Raw genomic sequence first — 26197 nt, 5'->3', positions numbered from 1 at the left:
CTCAAGTACTCCTCGTTCTTTTTGCTGATACAAACTAACTCGGCTGCTACTCTGAAATATGGGAAATACAGTAGACCAGTGGTCCCCAACCTTTTTGGCTGGCAGGCGCCAGCCGAAGGACCACTGTGGTGGTGGAGCACCCGCCGAAATGCCGCTGAATTTCGGCAGCATTTCGGCCGCGACACCTCTCGATGACATCACTTGTCGGCATTTCGGCAGGTGCTCTCCTGGGGGCCAGGACGCGGGCGCATTAAGATGTCCACGCGGGCGCCATGGTGCCCGCAGGCACCGCATTGGGAACCCCTGCAGTAGACCCTCATTAGTAGCAACATATCTGTGCCCTTTTGCTATGTTCCTCCTAAGTGACTGTTGCTGTTATGGGGAGTGTCAACAATTCATCTAGGGAAAGTGTTCCTGGGAGAAATGTTCTTTGTAAATATATATATTTAAGTTCCAAAACAACATATTTCAAAAATTCAAAATTTCCTGCAAAACAAAATTTTGGAAAAAAAAAAAAAACAATTATTTCAGGCTGATCCACACATTTCACTGCAATTTCAACTTTTAAAAATCTTTTTATATTAAAAACCCCCTTGATTTTGTTTTGTAACAAAAAAACCCAAAATGGTCCAAAAAAGGATGGGACAGGCGTTTTGATATTATCAAAATGCTTTGTTTTGTTTTCTAAACAATATTTCACTGAAATTAATAGAGTTTTCTAAATGTTTCGATTTCAAACCAAAAAACACATATTTTGGTCAAAAAACTACTTTGATGAAAAATTTCCAACTAGCTCTATTAATTTTTCCATGTAAATACTAGTTACATTCATATTCTTACTGCTGGATGTTCTTGAGCTCTTTTCTGTCTTAAGAGGCAGTCAGTAGCTAGGTAGGTTTGTACATGGATAATTGACGTAGCCCTCCACAAAGATGGGTCCCGTCCCCCCCGCCCCCCCGCCCCACAGACACACACAAATAAATAATTATACTTTGCACTTCCCTAGCAAATTCCATCTGACAGCTCATTACACATAATAATTAATTCTATCTCACAACAGCTAGGTTAAATTTTGCAGATGGGGAAACTGAGGCCCAGAGTGGCAAAGTCATTCACAAATGTCACAAGCTGAAACAGAAGCAGAGCCCAGGAGTCCTGCTGTGCCACTCCATTTGTTAAATCACATCCCCTCCTTCCTTCCTTTTCAGCAGCAACCTTCACTATAGGTCACCTCAGCATATCTGTTCTTTGTATAATGATTTGTGTTTTTCCTTCATCCTCTTTTTTCCATGGATGCAGCTATAACCTTTAGTGTTGATTGCTTTGTTAATAAAAACAACTTTATTTTGTTGTTACAATGTGGGGAAGAAAAGGACTATATGCCTATATCAGGGAGGCAGTGTGGTGTGACTAGAGTACTGGGACTGCTGACCTGCTGTCTGACCTTGAGAAAGTCGCATCACTTCTGCGCCTCTATATCCCCCTCTTGCTCTTGTCCTTGTCTATTTAGACTGCAAGTCCATGAGGCAAGAACTGTCCCTCCATAAGGCCTTGTCTACATGTGGTGACAGGTAGGGTACATAGAGCTATGCTCTGCAGTGAAAGGCAGGCTGAGTCCACACTCACTGTTATGGGTATACACGGCAGTGAAAGACTCCAGCAGCGGGGAGCTGCCGGAGCCTTTCCCCACTGCTGGAGTCTTTCACTACAGCAGGGAGAGGCTGAGACAGTGGGGCACTGCGTAGCTAAAACTAGTAGTGTAGACAAGGGAAGCATTGCTTGGGCATGCAGAGAGCCATGTGGGGTATATATCCTTGGCTTCAGGCAAGTAGGACCTCTGCTTAACTCGCCTAAGCCATCCCTCACCCTCCACACTGCTCTTTACACCCGTGCTAGCTGGGTTTGCAGAGTATGTACTCTATGCTTTCAGCGGCCTGTAGCCATAGCCTAAATGTTTGTACAGCAGTCGACACGACAGGGCCCTGATCTCAGTGCAGACCTCGAGGCAATATTGTAATACAGACAATAATAATCTGGTAATCTGCAAAAATTACATGACAGCAATTCCTGGAGGGAATTAAGGCACAGATTCAGCATACTATGTCCTGCCACCAAACCCCCAAGACTGTCCCTCTCTGTCCCTAAATCCTTATCCAACGGACATGTTGATCTGAACCTTCCAGCCCCATCTCCATGCTGACAGATTCCTGGGGGCAAGTCTCAGCTGCTGTCATCTGTCACAATTTGGTGGGAGTTAATGGAGCTCCACCAATTTAAACCAGCAGGATATTTGGCCCTTGGTTTCTCACTGACTCCCAACCATGATGGTCTCTCTGGGGCCACCAGCAAGCCTGATTTCAAAGATCCTGCTCTAACCCACCCCTGGGTAGGCCACGCCAACTGTCTGTTGTACCGATCCGGCCCCTTACCTGAGCATCTCACGATTTTTAAATATATTTATGCTCACAGCACCCCTCCAAGGAGGGAAGTGCCATCATTTTATAGATAACAGCTGAGTCACAGAGAGATTAAGTGTCCTCCCCAAGGTCACACAGGAAGTCTGTGGCAGAGCAGGGTATTTAACCCACATGCCTTGAGTTCTAGGCTAGCTCCCTGGCCACTGGATCTGGGTTCAATTCCTGCTCATGGATTATGGGATCTCTACCTGTCATTTGCCAATACCATTTTCTACACCGCTTCTTCTGGTAACTTGGAATCAGCGTAAGTAATTTCCGATAAGGCTTTTGTACCATAGGATTCATCCCAAAAGCAAAAATTAACAGCCACATAATAGACCCTCACAGATTAGAATGTGTGCAATGTAAACAATCATAAGCATAAATATTGCAGTATAGCCTCTGGAAAACATAGGCATTCAGTGGATATTGTACTTAATTAACTGATTAGGAGCATAGGAGAAAAAAACCCTTCAGTTCATAATTATGGTATCATGAAAGCCCGGTCACTAAGATGTCATGGATCCTAATGGCCAGCTTGGCTGGCCATGAGCAGTACAGTGGGCAGCAGAGTAACTCACCAGGACAGGTCATGTTATACAGATAACATGACTAGACTGCATCTCAGCAGAGACTCAATATTTGTACAGAGGCTGATTCATAGGAATTGCCACACTGGAGCAGACAAATAGTCCATATCACTAATATCAGGTAACTCAGAGGATGGTATAACCATCATTGCCCAAAGAGAGCATCTACAGACGCAATATCCCATAGTGCAATATTTCTTCCTGACCCAAGCTGATGTCATGAGGCATTTAGATTGAGTCTCCTCATAATCAGTGTCACAAACTTTGCTATTCTTATTCTATCTGCCTTGGTGCATATACGGCTCCTGTCACTCATATCCGAGCAACTCAAAAGATTTATCCTCAAAAAACCCCTGGGAGGCAGGGAAGTATTATGCCCATTTTACAAATGGGAAATTGAGGCACCAAAATATTAAGTGACTTCACTAAGGTCACACAGGAAGCATGTGGCAGAGCCAGAAACAGAAGTTAGATAGCTTGACTGGCTATTCGGTGACTGAGTCTCATTCTAAGACCATCTTCCTCACCCTGTATGAAGGTCTAATCATGCCTTAATCTTTCTAGCCTGTTTACCTCAGTGATATCCTGCAGCAGGAAGTTCTACAACTTCCCCTCAAAAAGCAGCTCTCTTCATCCACTTTAAGTACACTGCCTTTTAATTTCCAGTGACCTTTTGTTCTCATGTGATGATGAACTAGGAGCATGCACGTGGCACTCACTAGACAAAACTAAATCTGAATGTGACGCTGTTCAAGGTAATGATGTTATAATGTTTTCTGCATCATTCTCCATCCCCTTCCTATGTCATGCTAACACCTATTCCACTCCATTTTCATGGCTACTGCACACTGAGCAGGCAGCTTCATTGTGTTGTCCACAATGATACCTAGATAATTCTCTGTAGAAGTTACAACCAATTCAGATCCTCAAGGAGTGGATGAGTAGTTTCAATGATCCCTTGACAGGAATCACAGGTTGCCTGTGATAGCAGGGCACTGTCCTATGTTCCTTCCAATGGGCACAACTTTGGCATTTTTCTATGCTGAATTTCAAGTCACCTGATTTTTCCAGATTCTTCTGGGGAGCCAGCCTCATAATGCCTCTGAACTAAGTTAAATCATATAGGGCCTGATTCAGTTCATATACCGCTGTAAATCTGGTGTGACTCCTTTGTAGTTAATGCAATTATAGTGGTATATGTGAGCTCTCCGTCCTGCTCTCTGTGTTGGGAGCAATTTTTTCCACTTTGGAACCCAGCCCCCCTTTCTAGGTTAATAAATATATTGGACACGGGTCCTGGTACAGACCCTTAGGGCATCCATATGTAATGTTTCCCCCCAATGAGATCCCTTCATGTCTCATGTCAGCTTTTAATCAGCAACAGGACTTCATCATTCTCCGCATGGTTATCAGGGATCTTGAATAGCATCTTATGAGGCTCTTCCCCAGAAGCTTTTGGAAAGAGAAAATAACTGAGCTCCACCATTTCTGCTCTACCCATTAGTTTGATCATTCAGTGCTAACAGGTGAGGCAAACACCTTTCTTCTTATGGAAGCCATCCCTAAACCATTACACTCATTTCAATGCTTTGCAATTCTCTCTTCCATAGCTTTTCTCTACTGTTTTCCCTGGCCTATTATTTTCAAGCACACTCTTAGTGTGGAACCTTTTTACAGAGATGACACAGCATTGGCTGCCTTCCAGTCCTCCAGCTTCTCAGCACTTTTTAATGATAAATTACGAATCTTTGTTACTAGCTCAGTTCTCCATTCTTTAGCACACTCTGAAGAGTGACTTCCAGTGCTGGTGATTTATGGGAACTCAATCATTTAGTCTTCTTTCAACCCCACCACCCCCAATTCTTCCACCTTCTCTGGCAATGTCTCACTTTCACCACCCGTGAAGAATATCCCCATGATAGGTATTCGCCCATCATCTTCTGTGATGGAGCATCAGGGTAGCTGACCTCTTCTTTATATGCACTGATGACCAGGACACCTCACCAGAACTCTTCTGATGTGGAGGCTGACTACCAGATGTGTATTCTTGTGACCTGCATCATGGGTTTGGGTCTCCTACTCTTATCACTCAAGCAGTCTCTGTGGCATGGATCCTTTGGCTATAGCCCTGCTCCCCATGTATAGTTCATCAGAGCATCTTGCTAATCATTCCCTTCCCACCACTGAAATGCCAGTGGTGACGAGATCTTACCCCAATCCCAGCCTTTCCAGCTCACCCAAGTATGTCTCAAACATCCCAGCTGATCTACAGCTGATAGTAGCTGTGATTTGTAACAGGACAGCCCATTTTGCCAAAACTCTTGTTATACCTTATTGGATTATTCCTCCTTGTCCTCACCCTACCCTTCCTGCAGGGCAATCCTAGCCCATTCTACTGGATACATACTGCAGTGGAACTTGTACCTCTGATGTCCCCAGCTGATGATGTCCATTGTCTGACTAGAGAGCTTCTCTATACCTGCCAGCTTTCCCCCTCCCCCTACCCTCTTCTGCCCAATTTAAACAGCCTCCAAACTCTTCTTTGCTGTCATTGCCAGCAGTGATTAAAAGCCCTCCTTTCCCCACAACCTAATAAACTCGGTCCCTCCCCTGAGCCACAAACTGTGGCTCTTCTATCCTCCTGCATGTGAGACTACAAGAATCTCAGCGCACAAAGTCCCTAACCTCAGCCTTGTTTCTAAGCATCTACAGGCAGATCCCAGGTGCCATGTCCTACTAGTGCCTGCCACTAGTGCTGCCATTTACCATGCCCACCAATGCCCAAAGTCTCTGTAAGAGACTTTACACAGCTCATGAGATCCATCATCCCCTCTCTGATCACCCCACACCCAGCTCTCTCTATGCCTGGTAAAAGCAACATCCATCCAATGCACCGTCTCTCTTTTGCCCAGAGGGATTTGCTCAGTCTAGGAGGAATTATTATCCTCCTCAGCCTATGCCAGATGGTGGCTCCCTGGACCCATCTTGTCATGCTTCTTTCATCTCCTTCCATCCCAACACTGGTTTCAACTGAAGGTAATTGGCAGGCCCATTCCAGCAGGTCTCTAGATGCCATGAACCAGATTCTCAGCTAGTACAGCAATCAGAACAAAAGCCTTATGCCAATTTATAGCAGCTGAGGATCCAGCCCCATACAGGCACATCATGCACCCTGCTGTCTATCTGGTAGGTCAGCAACCCTGGCCTCTGAGCACCTTGAGTTGCTTCTACCCTCTGCAGACACAGTTTGGCCATATGGTGAGTAGGTGGTCAATGGGTATTTAACTGGGTCACTCTCACCCTTCCTAAAGCATAGCTGATTCTTGAGCTAGACCCTAGTGCAATGACAGGTTCTTTCCACAGAAGGAAGATAAAGAACAAAACCCAATCAGCTCTCACCTTTCCTGCCACACCCCTCTGTTTGTCCAGTTCAGGTGGGCAGCTCACCCCTTCACTGCCTGCCACTTGGACTGCCACTACCTAGCTTCTGATCTCGCCACTGGAGATGGCCTCTTGCTACCCTTTCTCTTTTTATTTTTCCTGCCTTTTCTAGCCCAATCCATCAGCTCCATCCCAGCAATCAATTTCGTCAAGTCAACAGAGTCACCTCTATTCACAGTCCTCAACCAATCACTCCAGAGCAAAATCACTCTCCTGTCCTCAGGCGCCATTACAGCCACGCTCTCCCTTGTGGCTCCGCTGCACAGTGACTATTCAAAAGGCACATTTAGAAAACTAAAGCCCACTAAACTTCACCAGTCCTTACCCCTGGATTTCCATTGCCACTCAGGCTCCAACTCCTTTCAAGCATGACTCACTCTGTTTCCATCTCTGGTTCAGAGTTTCTATAAGCTACCAACAGGAACTGATCCCTGCTGAGATCATTTGGTTCCTTAACAATACAGCACAATCAAGCAACTGGGCTCTAGTCCCCTCCCAACCTGGGATGCCATCCCTAGGGTACAGGCAATGCTGAATGACAAGCAGCACACTCAGGCTGGAAGAGAAGACTCCAGCAACAGCAGGATCATCAGGCAGAAATGAAAATAAATGGCCACGCACGTCACAGCCACACCAGCTGCATTCCCTGTCTCACCAGCTACCCCAAGCAACCGAATAGCTGGGCCACCTGGAAAGGCTGAGCCCAAGAACCAAGTGAGAGGAAACCAAGAACTATCTAGCTCTACAACACATGTCCCAGGAGGTGATCACCCTGCCATGCTTAAAAAAGGTGCTGGGAGGCCCAAAGGGCAGGTGAGTCACGCCACCCCCCACACCTCCCCTTAAGGCCAATGACATCAGATGTCACCAGGACAAGATATTATCTGCTCAGCTCACAAGGACCGCTGCTGTTAAATGGCTCCATAAACTAGTATTTACAGCATGTTGTTTGCCAGGAGAAAACAGCCCTGGCCAGTTCTCAAGGTGTGTAATGATGGAGATATTGCTCTGCACCTATAGAGGGGATATGCCACCTTCTGAAAATCAGCACTCCTCCCCCAAGAGAGATTGCAAGCTCAGCACTTTGACTTACCTACCTGGGGGTGGAGGACAGGCCATCTTTGGGACAGTGTTTAAAGCAGGGTTGCCTATGGCAGAAGATTCTTCCAGGAGGGTTTCACAGCACAAACATTGGAGCACTTCTGGCATTGGAGCACTTCTGGAAGCATTAGAAAGCCTCAGAGGAGGCAGTGCATGATATATGGTACTTCCAAATATAATCCCTCCTCCTGCTCTTCACCTCCCCCCCCCCATACTGCCTAAAGCCAAGCCCTGAAATCCATGCAGCAATCTGACAGAAAGTTTCAGCAATTCACAGAAGGGAGGTAAACAAGGGATCAAATAAGTAGCCCTAGGTAGCGCTGAAGATTCCCTCCTAGAACAGCAGTGAGGATTTAAGGCAACAAGGGGAGGTACGGGGGTGGGGGGGAGATTGTACCTAAGAACTGGTTACAAGGACCCTAAACTCACAGGGGAAGTACAGGTGGCAAAGAGGAAAGCTGCTGTGGGAGACGGGTGTGCATAATATGTAGGATCTTGACACTGCTGGGAACTTGTCACCTCAAACACTGGCCCCTGGATACACAGGTACTAACAGATTACAATGTGTGGATGGAAGAGACCAATTCAAACACTGAGGTTGTGCCAGCTCTGCGAGAGCTCAGGGGTGGAGGGACAATAGAATTTGCTCCTGGTGCTGCTGCCAGCTCACTGACATCCTAAACGGCCTGACAGAACCACAGCCAGAACCAAGCCATACCCGATGCTGCTGTGTATTTACTCCAGTACCCATTACAGGGCAGGGGGAGGGACACCTGGGGTGAACGGGGGAAATCAGAATTAGGCGGGATCGACATCCATTGATAAAAAGGAGAGGTTGGATCCCTGTTTCGCCGCCACTCTCCACCATGTCAATTTCCATGCCAGTAGTGGGGGGGGGGGGGCGGTTTCCAGAGCAGGACAATCAGCGGGGAGGCTTCGCGCCGTCCCCATGCAAAGCCCTGATCTAGCGCATTTAGGGCGTGCATGCAGAGCCCCTATGGAAGGCCGGCCTAGGGCTGGTGCCGTCGACCGCAGGCAGCCCCCCCCCGGGAGCGATTGGGGAGGAGAGGGGGGGACTAGGCTTTGCACACAGGAGACACACAAAGGAAAGGGCCCTTCACAGGAACAACGGGGCTGGAGCGAGCTGCGGAAGGGGAGCCCAACCCTCCCTGCACCTGCCTCCGGCCGGAGCATCCGCGTGCAGCTGCACAATGGGGGACAGACAGACCGCCCGAGGGGAGGGGGGTCCTCCAGTCTTCCAGCGACCTCCTTACCCTAACAGGGCCCTGCCCGGGCCGGGGGCTCCCGGAGGCCCGGAGGGAGGGGCTGCCGCTGCATTGTCCGGCTGGGCGCCACCTGGACCCGCACCCACGCCGCGAAGGGGAGATCTGAGCCCCAGGGTGACTCGGAGCGCGGCCTTACCTGGGTGGGGGCTGGGGCGAGCCCCCGGCTCCCTCACACACGTTCGCCTTCCCTTGTCCTCGCCCGCCGACGATCGCCCCTGCGTGCCCGGGCGGGGCTCTGTCCCTGTGCCCCTGGGGGGCCCCCGGACGGGGCTCGGTCTCCGCCTCTCCTGGTTTCGCTGGGGGGCTGGGACATGCCCCCTCCGCCGCTCGCCTGGCTCCGCTAGGGGGGTCTGGTCCTCATGGCCCCGTGCACGGGGCTGCCGCCGGGTCGGGTCCGGAGCGCGGAGGGCCGGAGATGGAGGGGGCGGCTCAGGCGCGGCGAGCGCCCGGGGCTGCTACAGCTGCCGCCCGCGCGTCCTCGTGTCCCCGCGACTCGGTCAGCCGTCCGCGCAGCCCGCACCCGCCGCTTCTCGCTCCATCGCGCGTCCCCCGCCCCTTTAGACATCCCCAGCAGCCCGAGCCGCCTCGCCCCGGATGCCGTGCGCCCAGCCAGGCGCCAGCTCCCGCTTTTCCTGGCTCGGTGCGTGTGTCTGGGGATTCCCCGCCCGTCTCTCCCTGAGAAGCTCAACACGCGCTTCCTCGCCGCACCAGACTCCAGCCCCCGCGGACAGCCGCCGCGGTCCTAGCGCTGCTGTTCCGCACGCCTTCTTCTCCATCCTCCCGTCTAGATCTAGGTTCACAAACGCGCCTGGATCGGCTGCCAATCCCGGTCGCCTTTGGCTCACCGGCGCGGTTATCGGGCGCTGGTTTGTTTCTGCTGGACGGTTCACTCTTTTAGACTCAATGAGCAAGGATTTAGAATGCTCTTCGGCTGTTCTCTGCAGGACACCTCTTGGTGGGCGCAGGTGTCGCCAGCATTCCTCGCCCCATGGAGAGATTGCGTGAGCTACCACCCAGTGGCTGTCTGACAGTGGCCATATGGTTGAGCGGTCGGTTCTCAGGCAGTAGATCCCCGTCAAAGGAAGGGGAGCAGAATCTCAAGGTATGGGGGACAGTTATTCAAGAAACAGGAGTACCTCGTGGTTTTGAGGCATTGCCTCTAAACCTACGGTTGTAGATTCAGCCTGAGGGGCCATGTTAGGGATCGTGGGCGAAAAATCTGTCTGGATGTGCGCTATTGAGGCACGTGTTGGGACCTAGATGACCTCTGAGTCCTCCAACCTCGATATTCCATGAGAAAGTGGAAAAGAAGGAATGGCTGGAGAAGATGAATAGCAACACCCATAGCACCTGCGACTAATCTGAAAGACTACGCCCAAATGAGTTAGAGCTGGCAAGGGACAAAAAGAGCATAAAAGAGTGTCCGTGTTAACTCATTAGGTGATGCCAGATATAAGACTGGACAGTCATAAGTCCTCTATCTTAGTAGGGAAGTTAAAACTGATGACTGGTGTAATTAAGCTTAAGGCTGTTTAATGTTGATTTTGCTTTAGTTTTCACTATAACCGGATTGTATGACCACGATTACTCAAACATTAATCATAAGACAAGAATGCAGCCAAAATAGTAAAGAACAGTTTAAAACTATTAATAAGTTACTATGTATTCAATCTATCAGGCGTCCTGATGAAATTTCATCCTAGCAGCAGTGTGCAAGTGTGCCAGTAACGGGCGCGTACAATGTATCATAAGAATGGTAGATGACCATATCCCGGCCGTACACAGCCACATTTAAGCACTTTCACTCACTGCCCTTTTGTCTCGCTAATTTGTAGTGTCTCATGTTGACCTGGCTGACATAGTCAATTTAATTTTTTTTCTTAAATATTCATTAACTATTATTAGAGCAATACGTTTAGACAGGAATACAGAGCCTGATTGTTGTAAAAAACTTGATGTTTAATCTAATAATTTTGCAATAATTTTGTTTTATCTGTTGTGTGGTAAATATTTGATGTGTGTGTTCTGTTGAAGAAAAAATCCAATACCATAACAGTTGTTTTTAGTTAAATAAAACCATTTAAAGTCTCGTTCTGGTGCATGTTCTCCTCCTAATACAGCTGGCAAGAAATCCTCCGCTATATCTAATGATTAACCTGTTGAACTGGAGATAGTTCACCTCCCAGTGACTTCATAAATATCTGCTTCAATTACCTTTGGTAAATGAAACAACCAAACAATCATTCATTTTCTGATATAGCTGTAAAACTAATCTGAAAAGTTTTCAAAATAAATCACTTTTAAAATGTATATTATGTACCTTCTAAAAATGAAACCTACATCTATCTCTGAGTTGTGAAGAATATATTAAGGTTATACCAACCAACAAGAATACACTTTTATATAGAAATCCATGATTAAATTGAGTCTTCCTGACTAGTAATTTAAATCATGATTTAAATCAATTTGATTTAAAGCAAATCCACCCTGATTGCATAGCTGCAAAATGGGGAATAACCGGCTAGACAATAGTACTGCTGGAAAGGATCTGGGGGTTATAATGTATCACAAATTGCATATAAGTCAACAATGTGATGCAGTTGTAAAAATGGCTAATATTCTGCAGTGTGTTAACAGAAGTGTTGTATGTAAGACACAGGAGGTAATTGTCCTGCTCTGCTCAGCTCTGGTGAGGTCTCAGCTGCAGCACTGTGTCCAGTTCTGGGCACCACAGTCAAAGAAACTCAATACATTGGAGAGAGTCCAGAAGAGAGCAACAAAAATGATAACAAGGTTTATTAAACCTGACCAGTGAGGGAAAATTGAATACCTGGGCACGTTTAGTCTTCATAAAAGACAACTGAGGGGGGACCTAATAATAATCTTCACATCTGCTAAGGGCTATTATGAAGAGACCAGTGATCAATTGTTCTCCATGTCCATTGAAGGCAGGACAAGAAGCAAAGCAGCCAGAGAGATGTAGGTTAGATATTAGGAAAAACCTTCTAGCCATGAGGGGAGTTAAGCTCTGGAACAGGCTTCCAAGGCAGGTTCCCTGTCATTGGTGTTTTTTAAGAACAGGCTCGACAAACACCTGTCAGGGATGGTCTAGGGTTACTTGGTCCTGCCTCAATGCAGGGAGTTGGACTTGATGACCTCTTGAGGTCCCTTCCAACCCTACATTTCTATGATTCAAGTTCCTTAACCATGAGGCCCTCCTTTCTCTTCCTACAGTCTCCTGCCTCAGTCACCAAACATCTTCCAGCTTCTGCAACAAAGGAACAGGAGTCCTACAGATTGCAGCCTCCTACACTACCTAGTTCTGATCCATTCACAGTCCATCCTGTGCTCTGAATGAGGCAGGGGCCCCAGGAAAAGTAGTATCTGATCATGTTGTTAACAAGACACGAGAAGTCATTCTTCCACTCTACTCTGCGCTGGTTAGGCCTCAACTGGAGTATTGTGTCCAGTTCTGGGCACCGCATTTCAAGAAAGATGTGGAGAAATTGGAGAGGGTCCAGAGAAGAGCAACAAGAATGATTTAAGGTCTTGAGAACATGACCTATGAAGGAAGGCTGAAAGAATTGGGTTTATTTAGTTTGGAAAAGAGAAGACTGAGAGGGGACATGATAGCAGTTTTCAGGTATCTAAAAGGGTGTCATCAGGAGGAGGGAGAAAACTTGTTCACCTTAGCCTCTAATGATAGAACAAGAAGCAATGGGCTTAAACTGCAGCAAGGGAGATTTAGGTTGGACATTAGGAAAAAGTTCCTAACTGTCAGGGTAGTTAAACACTGGAATAAATTGCCTAGGGAGGTTGTGGAATCTCCATCTCTGGAGATATTTAAGAGAAGGTTGGATAAACGTCTATCAGGGATGGTCTAGACAGTATTTGGTCCTGCCATGAGGGCAGGGGACTGGACTCGATGACCTCTGGAGGTCCCTTCCAGTCCTAGAGTCTATGAATCTATGTCATTAAAGACTTTAGCATAATGCATACACACAAGGAGGCAGCATTAAGGTTGCACAGACTTCCTTAATTATGGCATTTCCTAATTTTTGAGTGCTTGACTTTGCCACCTTACTTGTGACTTTTCAATACAGTTTTATGTGTGTAATTCCCTAGGTTTTTAAAAAAGCAAACTGAACAAATTCCATCATGTAAAATGATGCTGACACTCCCATGTGGTTCATCACATGGTCACTTTTAGATCCACCAAACAGACCTCTGCCAGTTCAGCTACAGGCGTAATCTGCAGCAGTAATAAATTGTCATCCTTTATATGGATCTGCACTAAAAGGGGGAAGAGAGACATACTTTGCATGGGGACCATTGAGAGCACAGGAAAAACGGTTTCCCAGTTCTGGTGCCACAGCATACCCCAGCACCTGGGAGCAGCAACTGCAGGGAGAGACCTATTCAATAGCTGCATCCCTGGGCTGGAGCATGCTCAATGCAGACAGACTCTTCAGAGAGTCTGACAAGTCTCTACATAGCATGTGCAAAGAGAGATTTTTTTCTAAAAACATTTATAATTTGCCCAAATTTGGGCAGATTTTTGCAGGAATGGCAAAAAGATGACCCACTCTCTCAAGCTTCTCAACCAAACAGCTAAAAGATCTTTTTAACATAGCAAAACAACACCTTTTCCCCTAATTTTGTTCTTAGAAATGACTGTAACATCTTAGCTGGACCTTGAAAAGAAAATCCATCTTGAGGCAGACACCCAGCATGGAAAATTTCAGTCCAAACAGCTGAAGTTTGGTAAAGTTTTCAAAGAGCCGACAAGAAGGTCTTTTATAACGGTAATCTTAACTAAAGGTGGTAGTACAAGGTTTGCCTATAAATGTAGATAACAGATTAGATGAAAGGCAGTTAGATAGTCCTTCCTGAGCAAGCCCTAGACAAGTCCTCTCTTTCCTTTTATATCTCCTTCCCACTCTACCATTCTTGGAATAACTGACAGATCTGGTCAAACTATTCATTACAAATAATGGGTCAGATCCTCAACCAGTTTAAACTGGCATTGCTCCGATGTCAGTCAAGCTGCATGGATTTTCCCCAACTGAGAACATGGTACTGGATCTGTTACAAATGCAGAGCTGTGTTTGGTTTGCAACTCATTTGAAAGCTCACTCTTTGTAAGTATTAGCTGAAAAAATTGGACCAATCATTTTCGCGCCATGTGTTGTCCACAAGTGCTTCATTCCAACTATTTTCTATTCATTATTCACATTCAATGGTTGGTCTCTCTTAGTGGGGTATATAAACCCCACATCACCTGAGAAGGCCTGAGAGCTCTATTAGCTGCATCTTGTTATACCTGGAGGGTGTGTCAAGCACAGGGTAGAGTTAAAAGGAAGGAGCAGAGAGTGGTGGGGTGGTGGAGACCCAGGAGTGAGGTGGCCTGGAGTGCCTTCTCTATGGGAAGGACCTGACTGAAGCCAGCTGGAGGAAGAACTGTGGGGAAATGTACAGGAGTAGTGTTAGCTGCTGTGATGGGCCCTGAACAAGGAGTGAGGTTCCAGGGAGGGAGCCTTGTGGGTTAGCATTCAGTAGAAGAGTCGAGAACTGGGAGGAACATGAGATGGATGAAAGGTTCAAGTCTGAGATGGGTCAAAGTTGCTTAGTTTGTATTTCGTCTGGTCTGGGGGTTTTGCGAGGGACCTGCTAGCCAGTGTCCTGGAAGAAGCTTGGGACTGACGAGGGGCCCTAGAGAGTTTGAAGATGTTGTGCTGATTGCCATTATTTTGGGACACAGATAATGGGATGGAACCACAGTGTGACCTGATGGAGGACAAGCTCACCACTGAAGTCCTGGAGACGAGAGCAAGGCAGAATTGCTGAAATACTATGTCATGGGGGATGCTGCAGGACGGTGAGTTGATGACAGCCCCTAATGCGCATAGTGTTGTTTCCCTCCCCAGTTGGATGATTGAAATGGTTTAAGCAAGAGGATGGCTGACAACGAATGACGCACTTCGCCACAGGAGTGTTGGGAACATCACTGGTGTTAAAATCCGCTGACATGTTCAGGCTTTGAGAACATTTTTTGTGACCTCCGCCTGTTATCCAAATTCCAGTGAATAATTAAACGGATGGCTCCCAGCGCATGTATTGTGCAAATCATGGTTCCTTTGTCATTCTCATTGTCTGGCCCTTCAGCCATTTCCTAGCCAAATCGTTCACTGTTCCACACACTGTGGCAAGGCCTGCGATGTCCATAGACATACCTGAATTAAGGGAAGCAGCCTGACTAGAGGAGAAGGGGAGGAGGGACCCTACTGGAGAAGGGGAGGAGGGAGTTTCTCCCCCTAACTCCACCCTGGGGGCATGTGCTTTTCCATTCTGGGACCTCCCTCCTGCATCCGAAGCTTGCAGGAGCTCTCTCCCTCAGCTCTAATCCAAATCTCGTTTAATGCACAGAGCAGTTAGGTTTTTTATGAGTGACTTTAAACCAAGAGGCTGAATCAAGATCTGACACTTCTCTTTAATTTATTGCCAAGTGCTGCTATATGACACCAAGGGCCTGTCTGCACTAGGCAAAAGAGGCGCTGTCAAACAACCATTTCTTGGATGACTCGGCGCTTTCAGCACTTGGGCATCGCCATGCAGCGCTTGTGCTGGGATGAGGCTTCTAGCCCAGGCCCTTGTGAACTAAGAGCTGCAATCGTTTGGCCCCCGTGTAGCTGAGAAGTCAGGAGCCTCATGATTTCTCTGGTTCAGTCAGTCCCCTTCACTCCATTCCACTGTGCAGTCCCCTGCTCCAAGCCACACTGATGGGCATCTGTTGTTATTATTTCTATGTCAGTCGCATCTGATCAAGGGCCCTGTTGTGCTAGGTGCTATATAAACACTTAGCCAGAGATCGCCCCAGCCCTGAGGAGCTCACAGTTGACATGGACAATGGAAATGTCACAGATGGCAGAGATATTATACAGCTTGCCCATGGTCACACAGGAAGTCTGTGGCAGAGCCAGGGACAGAACCCACTTCTCACACCCATGCCTTTTCCTCAGCCTCAGGACCATCCCTGTCAAAGTAAGTGTAAGCAATGCCACAACCCCACCACTATCCCTCCTCCACACATAGACAGGCTGCCACACCTGGACTAAGAGCAGCTGGTTGTTTTGACTATGAGTGACTCTAGGCCCAGCGGTTGTAGCATTGGGATCATAGGGGGACATAGGGATTGGGACTCTGACCCAAATTTCTGCCCACACCACTGGAAGCTGGTTCCAACCATTGGAAACTGATTCCAACCAAGCCAAGATTACCCCCCATTGCTGCAGAGCCTGTGCCTAGCTCGGATACCAATGGAATTCATCCATAGGATAAAACACATCTAATTTGTGTCTTGACTCCAAATCCTGACACCACTGATTTCCATGGCCTGACTCCATAGGCGAAGGGTATCGCAGGCCAAGGGAGGCTGAACCTCCCAAAACTGCCACCTGTGGCCCCCACCCACGCTCCACCCAGAGGCTCCTGCTTCCAGGTCCCAGTCCAGGCAGGCTGCTCCTGTTCCCCGAAGTGGACTGGCGCTAGGGCTGGCTGGCCTGTGGTCCAGGACTTGGAGGGTGGGGGCCAGTGCTGGGGCTACCTGGGGCTGGGGCAAGGGGAGCCGGTGGCCTCGGGAGGTGGGGCTCAGGACTGTGGCAGGAGAGGGAGGTGGAAGGGCAGGGGAAAGGGGGAGGGGCCTTGGGCAGAAGGGGCAGGGCTGGGGACTAGCCTCCCCAAACAGGAGGTTCATGTGCCATCCATGCTTGAAGAGCGGACTCATACAGCAGGCAAATGACTAGGCACCTTAAACGGAAGCAGAGACAAACGCATACACTTGCTTCACCCTGCAGATCAAATGCTTGTTTCTATCCCTCTGTAGAGACAGGCAAAATTGCAAGGCAGCTTGGCATTGAAGACATTCTCTGCACTTAAATATATACAAGATAAGGGCTTGTAAAACCACACTAGCCTCCCTTATGCTCTCTATGCTCAGATCCTGCCTGAGGGAGCTACTAAAGCAATTTGAAGCAAAAAGACCCCACACACACACACTAAACCATCTTCCATAGAAGATTAGGGTTGGAAGAGACCTCAGGAGGTCATCTAGTCCAATCCCCTGCTCAAAGCATGACCAACACCAACTAAATCATCCCAGTTGGGGCTTTGTCAAGCCAGGCCTTAAAAACCTCTAAGGATGGAGATTCCACCACCGCCCTGGGTAATCCATTCCAGTGCTTCACCACCCTCCTAGTAAAATAGTGTTTCCTAATATCCAACCTAGACCACTCCCACTGCAACTTGAGACCATCGCTCCTTGTTCTGTCATCTGCCACCACTGGAATAGCCGAGCTCCATCCTCTTTGGAACCCCCCTTCAGGTAGTTGAAGGCTACTATTAAATCCCCCTTCACTCTTCTGCAGACTAAACAAGCCCAGTTCCCTCAGCCTCGCCTCATGTCATGTGCCCCAGACCCCTTATAATTTTCGTTGCCCTCCACTGGACTCTCTCTAATTTGTCCACATCCTTTCTGTAGTGGAAATCCCAAAACTGGACACAATACTCCAGATGTGGCCTCACCAGTGCCAAATAGAGGGAAATAATCACTTCCCTCAATCTGCTGGCAGTGCTCCTACTAATACAGCCCAATATGCCATTAGCCTTCTTGGCGACAAGGGCACACTGCTGACTCATATCCAGCTTCTTGTCCATGGTAATCCCCAGGTCCTTTTCTGCAGAACTGCTGCTTAGCCAGTCAGCCCCAAGCCTGTAGCAGTACATGAGATTCTTCCTTCCTAAGTGCAGGAGTCTGCACTTGTCCTTGTTGAACCTCACCAGATTTCTTTTGGCCCAATCCTCCAATTTGTCTAGGTCACTCTAGACCCTATCCCTACCCTCCAGAATATTTACCTCTCCCCCCAGCTTAGTTTCACCCTCAAACTTGCTGATGGTGCAATTTATCCCATCATCCAGATCATTAATAAAGATGTTGAACAAAACCGGCCCCAAGACCGACCCCTGGGGCACTCCCTTTGATACCAGCTGGCAACTAGACATGGAGCCATTGATCACTACCCACTGAGCCCGACAATCTAGCCAGCTTTCTATCCACCTTATAGTCCATTCATCCAATCCATACTATTTTAACTTGCTTGCCAGAGTACTCTGAGAGACCGTATCAAAAGCTTTGCTAAAGTCAAGATATATCACGTTCACTGCTTTCCCCATATCCACAGAACCAGTTATCTCATCATAGAAGGCAATCAGGTTGGTCAAGCATGACTTGCCCTTGGTGAGTCCATGTTGACTGTTCCTGATCACCTTCCTCTCCTCCAAGTGCTTCAAAATGGTTTCGTTGAGGACCTGCTCTTAATCACAAGACAATAAATGTTCTGCTGATAACCAGCCTCTCAGGTCCCCTCTCAGCCACTGATTTGAATGAAGATCATCCTGTCTGCTACTTGGAAGGAAAATAATAAAGTTCTGGAGAGCAAATTGAAAGATCAAATTATTTTAGACCCAGCACAGAAATATGCCAGACACCCCTAGGTCGGAGGGAAGAGGCCCACTTTTTTATTTTTTTGGCCACCTCTGTATAATTGTTCCCCCATTCTGTGCCGCCATAAGCCTCCTCCTCTGGTGTGTTTCAAGGGGTGGCTATGATTGTTTCACCAAATGTTTAGCTGTTTCTAGATCAAGAAGTGTTTAGCTGTTTCTAATTCAGGTCTGAGTAGCTGTGTATACAAGCATGCTGGAAAAGGAGCTAGCCTTGAGGTGAAGGTACTAGAATGGCCCTCAGGAAATCCAGATTTCATTTCCTGCTCTGCCCAGGCTTCTTGTGTGACCTCGGGCAAGTTGTGATTCTCTGTGCCTTATCTCTACTCAGCCTGCGAGCTCCCCAGGGCCTGCAGTGATCTTTACTAGGCGTGAACAGCATGGAGTACTAAGAGGCTTTGATCTTGGTTCATGTGATATTGGTCACAACAAGGATAAGATCAGAGTAATTATAGCCAAAAACTCCTCCCCACAGAGGTTAGGAAAGCATCTTTCCCCTGCACAGAGGATGGTGAACAAAGCCAAGCATGCACCTAGCCAGCTGCCCAGTAATCCTGCATCTACCAGACTAATGGTTTGATCTAGTTTAAGACAGTGAATCCACTGCACCTGCATCTCCAGCCGTCCTGGTGTCTCTCAGGCTGGCTAACCCCCATGCTGAGTGACACGTTCCCCTCCTCACTCTTCACAGACAAAGGCCTTGCAGGCTGCCTCTCCTGGGCACCAGAATCTTTCCAGGAAGTGGCTAATTCTTGGTTGCAGAGCCAAGCAGTTCATTTAGAGCAATTAAACCGGAGCTCAGCCCTGGCCAGCTTAGCAATTTCTCCCCTGAGCAGCTCTCATGCAGCAGCTGGGGCTGTCATCCTGCACAACATACTTTGCTATGGAGCAGGCATGTGGGTCATGCATAGATTGAATAATAATAATAACAGCACTTAACATTTGCATAGAGTGCTCCATCTTCAAAGCACTTTACAACATTAACTAATTAAGATCAAAGAGATGAAAGGGGCCCGGTCATGAAGCCAGTACGGTTTCAAACACATTTCCACCTAACACAGTTTGAGACTGCCCCTAAACCATTGTATAAAACCCAGACTCTAGTACAGTCTCTCAGCAGTTTCAGCCAGTAGAGTTATTCACGAAACTTCCTGCCCACACTGGGGGAGCAATAGTGGTCCTAGGCGTTGATAGTTAGGGAGTGCACTAGCAAACAGGTATTTGAAACTTTGATCAAGGTTCAAGACATGGTATGGACAGAACCTAAAGGTAGCTTGCTAGTCAGTTGGCACCTGTTGTAGTGACCTCAGCCTTGGTAATAACACAGGCAGTACCCCAGGGACATGGAACGAGATAGACAGATGACCTCGGAGTGAATCTGTACCAAGGAATATAGAAGGCATGTTACTCTTGGAATAAATCTATCCATTGTTCTAGTAATGAATTTGAAAACTGCCAGGTATATTACAATACCCCTGGCTGAGGAATAGCTACCCCTTAAATAGATGGGGATGGGCACAGACCAGGAGTGGGGCTGGGAAGGGAGCTGGCAGAGGCTGTATAAACTAAAACTGATTAGAGGGGAAACACATGGGAGAGAGAACACCCCAAGGGAAAGTCCAGTAGGTGCCATTAAGGTCCTTCGGCGGATCTCTGTTAGCGGAACCAGGAACCCCAGTAGCCCCATAGATTCATTGCTCTATCCCAAAACTTAGCTGGCCAACTGGAACCTGTTGGAAATTTTCAGTGGGAATTTCCCCTACATGTAACTCAGCCCAGACATCAGAACTATGTGTAATGCCGACCCAGACATGTACGTCAGCAGCAGGGATCAAACCTGGGACCCCTGGAGCTAAACACATGAGCTATAAAGAACATGTCTGTTAGCAAAGTCTATAGCAGGCTCATCATTCTCTAGAGCAGGGGTGGGGAAACTTTTTGCCCAAGGGCCACATCTGGGAATAGAAATTCTATTGTGGGCCATGAATACTCACAAAATTAGGGTTGGGGTGCAAGCCAGGAAGGGGTGAAGGCTATGGTTGGGGGTAGGGGCTCCAGGGTTGGGCCAGAAATGAGGCGTTCAGGGTGTGGGGATGAGGAGTTTGGAGTGTAGAAGGGCGCTCTGGGCTGGGACTGAGGGATTTGGAGGGTGGGGGATGGCTCAGGAGTGCAGGCTCCAGGCAGTGCTTACCTCAAGTGGCTCCTGGAAGCAGCAACATGTCCCTTCTCCAGCTCCTATGCAGAGGTGTAGCCAAGTGGCTCTGCATGCTGCCCCATCCACAGGCACTGCCCCTGCAGCTCCCATTGGCTATGGTTTCTGGCCAATGGGAGCTTCAGGGGTGGCACTTGGGGCTGGGGCAGTGTGCAGAGCGGAGCCCCTGAGCTGCCCCTTCACATAGGAGCTGGTGGGGCTATGCAACTGCTTCCAGGATCTGTGCTGAGTGGCCCCTGACCCTTTTCCCCATCTGGAGCTCGAGGGTGGGATTAAAATGGCTGGTGGGCCATAGTTTGCTCACAAGGCCATAGTTTGCCCACCCCTGCTCTAGGGGCCCAAGCCATCACGAGAGGGGGTCAGAGCACCACTCTGAGCAAGCATGGGATTAAACATGTTAGCTATAGAACCCGCTGGCCAGTGTTTGTCATGCATCCCACTCTCTGCTGGATCTGTAGAGCTTGTGAGTATATCACAGGTCCCAGCGCTTCAGGGCAAGCAGTAGAGACCAGTGCATTCAGCTCTGGAGGTGCCTGATACCAGCAGAGGTGGCAGCCATCACACTTAGCCTTTTGTAACAGTCCCCACTGCTCACCGACCTTTCTTTCTGTACCTCCTCTCTGAGGATCTCAAACCTGCAGTAACCTCTCAGCCTCCCTGGGATGTGAGTGTCTTTCCCCCATTTTGCTGATGTGGGAATCGAGAGGGGAAGAGGGTGTGGTTTTCATGGGTGCTGAGCACCCTAAATCTGTCAGAGTTCACAGAAGCTCCAGGGGCTTTCCCCACTGCAAAGCAGGCTCCAGGCGACTTGCCCTCACCCAGGGCATCCTTGGCAGCCCCAGGAATGGAAGTTAGGAGGCAGGCCCCTGCTCTGAGCACCAGGCACTCCCCCTGCCAGGGTGCTGCTGGGATGGGGTCTGGGCTTGGATGTGGTCATTCCCTTTTCCGCCAGTGGTGGCCCCTGATCTGCTGCACTGGGCGAGGGATGCTCACCAGGAGCTGCAGGCTGCCCAGCTCCAGTTGAACAATCCCCCTGCATTAAGGCAGCCAACAACCCCTTACAAGGGACGTCTCTTATGTCTTCCTCTCTATGCAGGAAGACCAGGAGTGGCGGAGTGCTGCAGAAAGCAGCAAGAAATAGCCCTGGCGAGCATAGGTGAGTCCTGTCTATTGGAATTAATACTAATAACGATGATAATAATAATAGCAATATCAGGGGAGGGGTGGAGCAGGGAAGCTAAGCAAACAGTTTCTGAAATACAGTGTTGGCAACCAGCCCCTGCCCAGCCCGCACAGCCTAACCAAGTAGAAGAGTGACTGGACGCCAGCCCAACGTGCTCCACCCACTCAGATGATGGGGGCTTTCGCTTGCTCCACATCCTGTGTCCTGAGGCATCAGAGCCAGCTGCCCCCTTCTGGCCCTGCTCACGTCAGATCTAGCTACCTCCTCTCCTCAGCACTTCTAAGGCACGTGTTGGAGATGTTTTCTGGCCTGTGTTCTCCAGGGCTCAGGCTAGACTGACCCTTCTGGCCTTGGAATCTCTGAATCACCATGTCTCCTGGCGTGCCCCCGCTAAGGCTGACTCATTATCACCTGCCTCTCTGCCCTCCTTATCCCTGGCCTCAGCACTGCCGAGGCAGGATGCAAATCCTGAGTCACCCTCCAGAGCAGGGCGGTGTCCCATGGACAGTGCCACTGACCTCCAGCAGGAGGCCATGTTCCCTGGGGGACCAGTGGAGACTTGTATGCGCTAACTTTAAATCCCATCTGGCAGCTGTTTATGCCCCTTTGATAGAAACCAGTCTGACCTGTCTTGGTGCTGGAGTCTCAAACCATTCACCCCAGCATCTCCTGGAATGTGACTGCAGGTGGGCTGTGGGCAGCCTCCTGACCAGGACAGCACTGAGCTGGTTTGCTTTGCTATTCCAGCCATTACTCACTCTGGTTCTCTGCCTCCCGCTCACAGAAAGCAGCAGCAGGTGATGAGTCCGCAGCACGGGAGCGGCTTACAGATGACAGCTCAGCCCCACTGGTAGATGGGTGCAGAGCGGAGTTTATAGGAACTGTGGGGGACAGCAGACGCGAGCACAGCCTGGTCATGCTGCAGCCCAGATCCACACCTGAGCTCACTGTTCCCCAGACGTGGGGTGGGGAGGGGAGGGGAGCTGAGAAAAGCCTGCAAAACACTTCAGTGACCCAACCCCAAACAGCCAGTGGGCCCTTTGCAGAATTCCACCAACTCACCCAATCTCTACCAGGGTGCCCCTCCCCACCACCTCAGTATCGACCCTCCCCATCACACGAAGAGGCAGCCCATCTCCAAGGGCTAAAGGGAAATGGTTGGTTGGTATTTTAGTGCAACGATGCACTAACCTGCGTGTTTCAAGGGAGAACAGGCTGAGAGGGCTTGATGGGTAGTTATGATGTAAGGCAGGGTGGCTCAGTGCATGGGACATAGGGCTAGGTGGCTGGAGAGTCACAGATCTGGGTTCTCTGCCTGGCTCTGCCACAGCCTCCCTATGTGACCTTGGGAAAGTCACGTGTCCGCTCTTGGGTCAGTTTTCCCTTCAATACAATGGGGATTCTCACCTTTGCAAAGTGCTGTGATGGTTACAGATGAATGGTGCCATGCCAGTGCTGAGGGTTACTGTAAATTCATCCCCATGCCTCAGGGCATAGGCTGATCCCTGGCTGAAGTCAGGAAGACCCCCATCCCCATGCTCAGGGCTGGTGCAAGGATGTTTCACGCCCTAGGCGAAACTTCCACCTTGCGCCCTCCCCCGTCCCCAAGCCTCCACCCTAAGGTGCCCCTTGCCCCCCGCAGCAGCTCCCCGCCTGCCCTGAGGCGCCCCCCCATGGCAGCTCCTCACCCCTACTCTCCGCCCTGAGGCACCCCGCCACTCTAGCTCACCCCTGCTCTGCGCATGAGCACAAGCACCCCAAGCATGCCGTCGCTGCTTCACTTCTCCCGCCTCCAAGGCGGAGCAGGCCTGGGAGGCAGCAGAAGTGAAGCAGCCATGGCGTGCTCAAGGAGGAGGCGAGGCAGGGGTGAGCTGGGGCAGGGAATTCTCTTGTGTGGCCCCCCCCTTACTTGCTGCAGGCAGCCCTCCCCGCACTCCAGTGCCCCAGCTCCCTCCTCCTAAATGCCGGCAGTGACTGGGGTGGCCGAAGATCTGGCTGCCACGGTCGCTGCAGAAGAAAATGCCGCCCCCCAAATCCTAGCACCCTAGGCGACTGCCTAGGTCTCCTAAATGGTTGCACCGGCCCTGCCCATGGTATACTGTATAGTTATGGAGTGTGTGTGTGTGTGGGGGGAGGGTTATGCCTTCCTCTGAAGAATCACTGGCTTAAATGGACATTGGCTTTTTTTTTGCTGAGGCAGACTATGGGCTAGCTGGACCCTGGTCCAGCCCCATTAGCAGCATGATCCTGAGGTAGCAGAACAGATCCAAAACTTTACCGCACAGTAACATGTGACATGATCTTCAGTTCCAAATAATCGGCAGGAAGCTCCAGTTCAGCCACTCACTCGGAATTGTCCTGTTACCAGCTATGCATGTCTCAGCCCTGACCTAGCCCCAGGTGCTCTGCACAGCCAGCCAGTCCAGTCTGCCCTCAGAGCCCTGGCTGCTCTAAAGCTGTGTGGCCTGGGAGGGGTCAGGGCCTCTAGTCTAGGGGGCACAGGGAGAGAGAACCCAGACCTCCTGAAAGTGTGTCTGTGGAGCCCCCAGACTCCAACAGAACTGCCACATGCAGCTGCCAGTCACCTTTTTCAGGTTTAAACCACTTCATTAGCCATGAAAATAACTGCTGAGCTCAACCACTTTTTCGGGGGCGGAAAGGGTCCATTTGCTTGGAATTTAAAGGGTTAAACTAGCCCTTTTGCCTGCTACTTACCATTGCTAGAGCCCCCTCTAGTTGCCAAATGCCCTTGTGTTAACTCTTCAGATGCCAGGTCACTTTACAACTGAATAGAATCTCATGGACAGGCTAGTTCCAGACCAGGATTAGAGAATGAATGAAGGGCCAGATCCTGACATGCTTACACCTCTCGAGTGGCATCTTACTCTACAGCGAGCCCCATTGATTTCTATTACACTAACCCTGGAGTCAAACGCTCTGCATCTTGTTGGCAGAATCTGGTCCAAAGGAAGAGAACTCCCAGCAGCCAAAGAATAAAACGGGTTAGATGTGTTACAATTCCGCAGGCCATAACACTGACAGTTACAGCCCCCAGCTCATCTGGGAGAGAACACAGTGCCTGGAGAGCTTGCCAGGTGGGCGATTGCTGGGCCTCCAGGGAGGCATTTGTCTGTATGTGCCTTGCACCTCCAGCCTAGAGGTCAGTGTCTCTGAAGAGCTTGGAGAGAGCTGGAGGGGCCAATCACCATTTAGAGAGCAGATGTATCTGCCGGAATGGTGCATGTGCAAAATGTGGGACATTCAAACTGCCCTGCCCCTGCCATGCCCAGGCCGCTCCCTGGCCCCAGGATAGCTCCTAACACCAGAGGCAAGAAGCACCAGATGCCAGCACAGAGCCAGGGTTGCTCTGGAAATGGAGAACACCCTGGTCTGGCAGGAGGAGCTTTTGCCTTCATCACCCTCTGCCAGGACATGGTATGAGCCTGCCCTTTCTGGTGAGCTGGGGCACCCACTGACCCTTCCCCAATGAGTGGGCAGAGGAGATGCCTGCAGTAAAGCAACACGTGCTCAGCTCCTCCACACAACTTCTCCTATTGTGGGAATTTGAGGTTGAAGCGCCCTCTAGTGTGCATCCTGCATCCTGCCGTGCAGCAATGTGGCCTTGTGCTCCCAGCCTGCTCAGCCAGCGCTCCTGGTGTTTGGAGCCAAAAGCCGGCGTGTTCTTTGCTGTACAAATTGGGAAGTTATGGAAAGTTTGGCTCTTGGGTCACTGAGCGACAGCTCAGGAAAGCCAGGCTTAGTACAGAGAGGTGACAGGAAAGCTTCATCCTCCCTGGATACCATGCACAGAGCTCTGCCTGTGCTCCAGGCAGCTCCAGCCCTGCCCGTCTCCGGCTCTGCAATGCCCCTGGGTCAGGGACTGCAGCACCTCCCAGAGCAGGCTTTGCTGCATGCAGGGGAAAGCACTAGCCAGAGACTATCCAGGCTCCACTCACCTGGGCTGGGGAGGATCTCAGCATTCCTGCCTCCCAGCTCAGGTTAAAGGCTCTGGCGATTCCCCACAGGCATGTGCATGGGTCCTAGTTCATCCCAGTCCCAGAGGAGTCATGGAGGGGTTCCCAGGGCAAAGGGTGGGGCCTTATCCCTGATTAGATGTCCATGGGCTCCCCGGAGCTCTGAAGGAGGGGTGAGATCTGTGTGCCCACAACCCTCCATCTGCCAGTTCAGCCTTGGATCAAGGGGCTTAACCCTCTGTGATGGGCTGTCCTACAGGAGGTGGGCAGGTGGGGAAGGAAGGGGGTTCATGGGCATATGGGGTTGGAGTTTGTGGCACCGGAATGACCCACTGTGACCCAGTCCTGCAGTCAGAGCTCTGCACATGGAAGGCTCCCCCACTTCATGTGACAGAGGCT

The 26197-nt window shown here is 49.7% G+C and overlaps 1 protein-coding gene across 2 annotated transcripts in view; it reads right to left on the bottom strand.

The window, feature by feature from the left end:
* Positions 1-26197, bottom strand: part of SBK1 (SH3 domain binding kinase 1) — an 85125-nt gene that overhangs the window by 43066 nt on the left and 15862 nt on the right. The window contains exon 1 of one of the 2 annotated variants that reach the window (XM_032799392.2): positions 9011-9252. The exons of the other annotated variant lie outside the window; for it this stretch is intronic. The gene's annotated coding sequence lies outside the window, so the exon portion shown is untranslated. Of the gene's footprint in view, positions 1-9010; positions 9253-26197 lie in introns of those variants that run through there. 2 annotated transcript variants of the gene reach the window in all.

This window comes from Chelonoidis abingdonii, chromosome 9, assembly GCF_003597395.2.
Source record: "Chelonoidis abingdonii isolate Lonesome George chromosome 9, CheloAbing_2.0, whole genome shotgun sequence".
NCBI classification, from domain to species: Eukaryota; Metazoa; Chordata; order Testudines; family Testudinidae; genus Chelonoidis; species Chelonoidis abingdonii.
Note: the sequence above shows the minus strand (reverse complement) of the source record. Positions and strands in the feature narration are given on the sequence as shown.